We start from the raw sequence: 7,278 nt of genomic DNA, 5'->3' as shown, positions 1-7,278 counted from the left end.
ATGTAGACTTAACACTTGTAGAGCGGAGGGAAAAATGGGTGGGGAAATGCTGTGACATTGTACAGCAGACACAAGAATACATCAACAACACTTTTTATAATTACCTGCAGATATACACAGATGGGTCAAAAGATAATGGGAATGGTCATGTGGGTGCAGGGGTGTTCATAACGGAATTTAATAGGGTAATATGTAAAAGAATTGATGACAGGCAGTCTGTCTTCACGGCTGAAATTGTTGCGATAATCTTGGGGCTGCAATGGGTGGAAGAGGTCAGGCCTGAGAGAGTAGTCATCTGTTCAGACTCTGCTGCAGCGTTGAACAGCATTAGGTCCAAACGCTCTGTTCGGGAGGATTTAGTGATGGAGATATCAATGCTAATGTTGAGAATCCAAAGGCTGGGGATTAGTGTGTATTTTTGCTGGGTTCCTGCTCACATGGGTGTTGAGGGAAATGAGAGAGCGGACAGGATCGCTAAGAAAGCGCTTAAATTCAGGAAGGAGGAAATACTGAGTATTCCGTTTGGGAAAGGGGAAGCAAAAGCAGTTATTAGAGAGGCAGTAAGGGAATTATGGCAGAGGAAGTGGGACAACTACAAAGGAAGGCACTATCACAATATACAAAAATGTAAAGTTATTCAAAGGGAAGTGTCGGTCATCATATCAAGGTTAAGATTCGGGCACACAGGGCTGAATGCAACTCTGTTCTTAATGGCAAAAGTGGGAACAGCTAAATGTAACTTTTGTAACAAGACTGAGGATGTGGAGCATGTGATCATGAAGTGTGTGAAATACAGCTCTGAAAGAAAACGGTTGAAGGAAAAAATGTGTCAGCGGGGACGGAGGTGGAGTTTGGAGGGAGTGCTGGCAGCGGACCAGGATGGGCTTGAGTGCTAGGGCTTTGCTGCGATTTGCCAAAGATACGGGGCTAGGCCGCAGGATTTAGTGGCGAGTAGGTCTGTTGGCGGGGTCAGTAGTTGGGCAGTTAATTAGTATTTTGTTTTGTTTTATTTTTTATTTTTGAGTAGTTAATACAGTTATACATGAATCTGCACACTCCGGTACAGTAGGTGGCGGTATGCACCTAGGCAAGTTGGTTGCGATCCGCCATTCAAATTTAAAGAAGAAGAAGAGGAGACAGGAGAAATGGAACAGGGCTAACACAAACTATAGTTTTTCTATTCATAATATGACTATATATGTAAAACTTTATAAGCTGTGCTATCAAACCTGTTTTTCCGGCTCCGGATACATTTTATTGTGTGGAAAACAGGGCCAAATGGCTCTTTGAATAGGAAAGGTTGCCGACCTCTGTGTTAGACGTTAACTTGCTTGGCCATGCAGCCCAAAATCCATACAGTAAAAGTCCATGAGTGTCAGGAGAGTGTGACAGCTTGTAACGTTATCGTCTCCCCTCCCACCACCTTTCAATGCACTGGCTTACTGGGGCTCAAGCCTGCTGGCCACAATGGAATGTTTTGTGCTTACAGACCCACGGTAGTAGTTTTTTTTGTTGCTCAGACACAATCTAACACAAGATAAAACGCATGTTTTTCTAGTAAATGGAGGCTGTTGAGGACATGAGAAACTTTATTAAAGCTAAACAAGTAGTTTTGTTGACTAAACCAAAAGGTAATTGAGAATGCAGTTCTCAAACGACACGTCAAAATACTACAACAATAACATTTCTGGAAATATTGATTTGAAAACTAAATGACCCATTGTATATTCAAACACCTAAAAATACGACATATCTGTGGTTTGCAAAAATGAACAATGCCAACGTTCTTCTTTTTTTAATAGAAATGTAAATCCTTGGTGCAAAACTGGTATAATTAGCTGTAACCAGTTTGATTAGCATCAGCTATTGCAGTAACAACTGGATTAGTGCATGATGTGAGATTTGGAGGAGGATGTTCCATTGACATTTAACAACTTAGTTGTTACTTGTTGCTGATAGATTTGCAAGTACATTTTGAAATTAGCATGGTTTATTAATGATGAAATAGGTTCTTGATTATCATAAATGAATCAGTTGAGGCAAAAGCAATTTCTTCTGCAAATACATATTTGTTTGCTTGCCTATCATGTCTTTGTCATGACCCGGAGTTTTTGTCTCGTTTTGTGTCTTATTTTGAAGTCCTTGTGTCATCTGTTGATTATTTTTTTCGATTAATCAGATAAAAAAAACAATAAAACTGTAATTTTAAACCCTTTATTCAAAACAGGGTTCGTATGGTCATGGAAAACCTGGAAAAGTCAGTTTTTAAATGGCTATTTCCAGGCCTAGAAAAGTAATTGAAAAAGTAATGCACATTTTTTATATTCAAATGTTAATTTAAACGGAATATATACTGTATGCCTTTTAATTCTCATTGATCGTTTAAATAGTACATATTCTCACTTTTCACAATGTTTAATCACGGAAATTTGATTTAAAGTTATGGAAAGGTCCCGGAGATCCACTGGTCAGCATGTGTATGAACCCTGTTACAAACAGAACTGAAGAGAAGAGTTTACTCAGCCGACTATTTGTGGATTGTGACAGGATTGTAGCCGTCACCAGTAGGTCCCCTAAGCACCAAGGAAATGCGCAACCAGAGGGATATTTGGTAATAAGTTTTATTTCGACGCTCGGACCGCAGACTGCCTCTGCTTACTGCCCTCATCTTCAGTCCGTCCAGCTCCTTTAAAGAGAAAGCCTCGCAGATACACAAACAACAAATATGTTTCGCCATCCGCAACGGAATAAATAACCACTTTTTCTACGTTATACTTCTTGTGGAAATGCCACACACGTCGTAACATCTAGCGTCCTGGTGTCGGGGTTCATAACGTCACCCGTCGGCAGCTCCGTGAATGTCTCAGACTACATGAAGGACTTCCGCTTCCAGCGCCACGTGAGCAGCAGCAGCCAGTTAGATTCATCAACAGCGGAGCAGCTCAGCGCTGATTGGCTCTCACAACGCAGCGTTCTGTCTGTCCTCTCCGCTATTTTTTCTCCTGCGCCGCTTTGCTCTCAACTCAGTTTATACCTCGCGAGTTATTGAGTGCCGTAATAATCACGTGACACAACAAATCGATAATGAAATTTGTTTTTTTAATAATCGATTTTATCGATTCGTTGTTGCAGCCCTGGTACGAAGCCACACTGGGAATGCGACGAACAGGGTTTCAATACGCAGTCAAGGTGAAGGTGATTGGACACTGGGGAACGAGACACAGGTGGACACAATGAGGGCGGGGCTAGCAATGACACAGAAGGATACAATCAGGACCAGGGCAGACAATCACAGGGAGACAGATGACACAAGGACTTCAAAACAAGACACAATCTCCGGGTCGTGACAGTATCCCCCCCTCAAGGGACGGATTCCAGACGTCCCAAGTGGAAGGGAGCCGGAGGAGGGACCAAGGTTGCAGAAGCAGTCCGGGGGGCGGGCCGCAGGACGACCACTAGGCCGAGGGACGCGCTCTGGAGGGCGGGCCAGAGGACAGGAGCGGGGATATAGGGGACCGGGCTCAGGAGAGGAAGTCTCAGGGGTACCGGGGTCTGGGGATGGGGGCTCTGTGGGACCAGGACCAGGCGATGAGACATGGGGAACCGTGACTGGACGGGATGGCTAATGGGGAACAGGGGCTGGACGGGAAGGCGACGGAGCACGGGAACCTGGGACCGACCGGGACGGAGATGGGATGGGGAGAACCGGGGCCGGGCGGGACGGAGGCGGGACAGAGGGAACAAGAGCCGGCGACGGAACACCGGGGGCTGGAGCCGGCGACGGAGCACCGGGGACTGGAGCCGGCGACGGAGCACTGGGGACTGGAGCCGGCGACGGAGCACCAGAATCGGGGTGCCGACAGGACACGGGGAGCCAGAACCGATGTTGACAAGCACAGAGGCAACAACGAGAACCCTCAAGGACTGTGACTCAAGGGCCCGGAGGGACTCCCACATGTTCTGGAGAAGAACGTCACAGTAAGCTGGCCAGACAGGAACTTTGCAGCGGAAACTGCAGAAACTGGAGCCTGCTGAGTCCATGTTCAGATTTATGAAGGCTAGGTCCATTTCTGGTGGCTTCCTTCTGTCCGGTGTTGTCGTAGCGAGAGAGAGAGGACCTAAGTGCCAACAATTCTTCGAAACCAATATTGAATTCTGAATTTACAGGTAACACAGGATGACAAACACGAACCAAACGGTATTCGTATGACCGCAGCATTACACATTTAGCTCATCTGATATGTTGCCATGCTACTTGTCTAGCCATTGCAGTGGTGACGGTGTTAGATATTCCATGATTATGGTCTGGGATTCCTCATATGCGTTCATGAACATCTCCTGCTCGTCAGTGGAGAAAAAAGAGGCTCTTCCTTTGAGTTTAATTGCCATTGTGCTGTTAGAAAATCATGGTTTCAGTGATTGATACTTCCCCCTTTTGAAGTAGGACGGCCCAGATAGCAGCCGATTCCGGGGCGGATCCGCCCTCAGGTCGCTAGATCCGCCCTACTGTCGCACTCGGTTTGCTCATGTGATCCGGATCCGCCCGCATCCGGATCCGGATCAAACAGCATCTGGATCACGCAGCGGTGTTAACTTTGCCGTAGGCGGATGTTCCAAATCGTTGCTCCTCCTACTTCTGCGCCTCGACTTTCCAAACTGGTATTTTCAAACCTGCAGCTCTTCGCGCCAGACATACTACTTAGGTAAGTGTTGAATTGTGTTGCTACTGTCGAATTATGGCTAGTTTTCGAACTATCTCGGTTAGGGTTAGCTATCTTCTGCAGCAAGTGGTTATAACGACTGAAAATTCAGCGCACCCAAGGTTGGAGCTTAAGTATACAAGGGTGCGCGATGGAAGCTGGGCAATAACGAGGAGCTAGCGCTAGCTCGCGAGCTAATAACGAGAAGCGCTAGCTCACAAGCTAATAACGAGGAGTGCTAGCTCGCGAGCTAATAACGAGGAGCGCTAGCTCGCGAGCTAATAACGAGAAGCGCCAGCTCGCGAGCTAATAACGAGGAGCGCTAGCTCGCAAGCTAATAACGAGGAGTGCTAGCTCGCAAGCTAATAACGAGGAGTGCTAGCTCGCGAGCTAAAAACGAGGAGCGCTAGCTCGCGAGCTAATAAAGATGGCCAGCACAAACCTGTTTTTATTTAATTCGCCATGTATTGAATTCTCAACACTTAATTTACAATTTGCAATGTCATCCTCAGTTTTACAGAAGTGTTCATCAGGATCGATCTCTACAATTCAGGTAAGCACACATTTTTTTACAGTAGCAGTCGTGCCACAAAGCTGGTACGGTGGTAGTTTCTGCGTTTGGCCAAATTACCCGAGGGACGAAAGGGTGGACAAGGCTGTCCGAGGTGCCGACGAACCTCAACCTGACTGGCAGACACATGATGTAAGAATAATTAGATCATGTGGTATGCTAATTATATTAATATTCTAATAATTAGCAGATTAAACAAATATAAAAAATAATTTACCTTATGTTAAATATGGGGGGGAAAACAACATTTTAATCACATTGTTCTGGTCATAATTCTGTACTTTTTCATTGTGTTTTGACTTAATTTTTAGATGATTACTTGGTGGCAAGGCGATGGTTAAAAAAGTATGTCCTGTGACACATCCGATCTCCATTCAGAAGAGGAGGCAATTCCTAAAAGGAGAAAGCCAATGCCTGTGTGAGTAAATGTGGATACATTTTATTCTTTAGAACTCTTTTACCTTAATAAAATAAAGTGTCTGTCATTCAATGTTATAGTATGACAAATAATATTTGCCCCTCTTCCAACTATTGCCCCTCCTCCACCACGGACTTCATCACCAGCAGGACAGCGAACAAGCCAGGGGTACACACCAACCTGGCGAGGGGCGAGGTGTGGTTCAAACGCCATCGCCTGCTGTGGTGAGCAACAACTCAAACGGCTATGGGATTCAAATTGAACCTTTTTAATCATTTCACTTTTTACAATGTTAACGATCGTAAATTGGATACGAGACATGCAATACACACTGTCACATTGAATCCAAGTGAATATGATCATTACGATTGGATTAATGGAGTTGTATAAAACTTGATGTTTCCATATTTGATGTCAAATCTCTTAATAGTTACCTTTTTTAAATGTTATTCTAATGTTTTTTATAGCTGCTCTAGTTTAAATCCTGGCCATGCTGGAGACGCTTTACACAGCAGGTCCATCAATTAACTGGCAAAGTTAACAGCTTTGTTCGCCCCAGTGTGACACAAATGTCTGGTCAAGAAGTGGAGTGGAGAGACCCGTTTCCGTTGACCACAATGGAGGAAGTGGACCTGTTTGAGCAACAGCTCAAAGATCCAGCCAACGCTTTAATGAAGAAGAGTGTGGTGAGTTTTTGTTTTGTTTTAAGAATCTACTCACGGGACAGTTGCCCCTCCTCCAACTCAAATGGCTATGGGATTCAAATTGAACCTTTTTAATCATTTCACTTTTTACAATGTTAACGATGGTAAATTGGATACGAGACATGCAATACACACTGTCACATTGAATCTAAGTGAATATGATTATTACGATTGGATTAATGGAATTGTATAACACTTGATGTTTCCATATTTGATGTAAAATCTCTTAATCATTACCTTTTTATCTTTTTTACGAGCAACAGCTCAAAGATCCAGCCAACGCTATAATGAAGAAGAGTGGTGAGTTTTTTTTTTTTAACCCTTGTGTTGCCTTAGGGTCATTTTGACCCGAATCAATATTACACCCTCCCCCCGCCTTTGGGTCATTTTGACCCGATTCAATGTTTCACCCTCCTGTTACCTTTATATTTACTAACATATTTTACCCTTTGGGTTCAATTTGACGCCAGCAATTAAAACCTCCAGAAAATTAGAATTAATATTGTTTTCCAAGTTTAAGTGTGAGGCACTTTATGTTTGTTTGTTGACTACCGAAAGAACACCGACATTAAACATTGAATTGGGTCAAATTAATCCTAAAGCGGGGGGAGGGTGTAATATTGATTCGGGTCAAAATGACCCTAAGGCAACACAAGGGTTAAGAATCTCACGCAAAGCTCATTAAAATCTATTGTATGTCATTAACACTAGATAATACCCTGTTTGATGGTAATGTTTTTTAAAACAAAATCAAATATTAATAGTACTTTTTCTATCCATTTTAGATTTCCTCCCTGGGAACAATCGGAGGACATGATGTAAAACGTGCAACGTGGAAACATCCTCGCACGCATGTTCACTGATGATGTTGGCAAGTCCATAAAT

General features: G+C 43.9%; 1 long non-coding RNA gene across 1 annotated transcript; it reads left to right on the top strand.

Annotated features, from left to right (window-relative positions):
* Nucleotides 1-5,373: 5,373 nt before the first annotated feature.
* LOC130194037 (uncharacterized) lies at nucleotides 5,374-5,893 on the top strand. The gene is made up of 3 exons (XR_008831780.1): nucleotides 5,374-5,403; nucleotides 5,583-5,689; nucleotides 5,839-5,893. It is a non-coding gene; the product is annotated as an uncharacterized LOC130194037 (long non-coding RNA).
* Nucleotides 5,894-7,278: the final 1,385 nt, after the last annotated feature.

This window comes from Pseudoliparis swirei, chromosome 5 (genome assembly GCF_029220125.1).
Source record: "Pseudoliparis swirei isolate HS2019 ecotype Mariana Trench chromosome 5, NWPU_hadal_v1, whole genome shotgun sequence".
Classification (NCBI taxonomy): Eukaryota; Metazoa; Chordata; class Actinopteri; order Perciformes; family Liparidae; genus Pseudoliparis; species Pseudoliparis swirei.
This window is presented reverse-complemented; position numbering and strand designations above follow the sequence as displayed.